We start from the raw sequence: 536 nt of genomic DNA, 5'->3' as shown, positions 1-536 counted from the left end.
CTGTGTTGATAAGGCCTCCAAATTAAAATAAATTTGTCTGATAAAGCAGCAGCTCTCATTTACAGTCGTCTCGTTCGGCTTGGTACTTCTCTCCTCTCAGTAGGGTTGTTTACAGCGCTCACTATTTCCAGTTGGCTTCTTAGCTTAGCCTCCTTCACAGTGGAGCTGGCTACAAATGTCGCGCCCAACCGATCCAACCATTTTAAACTTCAGCAGAGGCCACGCCTCCAGCAAGAATCACTTCTCTATAGCCGAGAGTCCAGACCTTCGTACAAAGCAAAGTGAAAGACAACAGTCTGGTTTTTACCAGGCTAGGGCTAGGCGTGTCAAATATCTGTTCAGAAATGAATGGAAGTCCTAATGAGGATAAAAAATATGAACCTGTGAGTGTGCTTGAGTCACCTGCTACCATTCATTTCTGTGCACATTGAAATAATTTTTGTTTAAGAACAGTAAACCTGCACTGAGCAGCTGTAATCAGGACATTTGTGTGTGTGTGTGTGTGTGTGTGTGTGTGTGTGTGTGTGTGTGTGTGT

At 44.0% G+C, this 536-nt stretch overlaps 1 protein-coding gene across 1 annotated transcript in view; it reads right to left on the bottom strand.

The window, feature by feature from the left end:
• Positions 1 to 536, bottom strand: part of kalrna (kalirin RhoGEF kinase a) — a gene marked incomplete at its 5' end in the record, with an annotated part of 224,213 nt that overhangs the window by 193,442 nt on the left and 30,235 nt on the right.

The sequence above is a fragment of the Austrofundulus limnaeus genome, unplaced genomic scaffold (genome assembly GCF_001266775.1).
Source record: "Austrofundulus limnaeus strain Quisiro unplaced genomic scaffold, Austrofundulus_limnaeus-1.0 Scaffold701, whole genome shotgun sequence".
Lineage (NCBI taxonomy): Eukaryota > Metazoa > Chordata > Actinopteri > Cyprinodontiformes > Rivulidae > Austrofundulus > Austrofundulus limnaeus.
The sequence above is the reverse complement of the archived record's forward strand: the minus strand, read 5'-3'. Positions and strand labels throughout refer to the sequence as shown.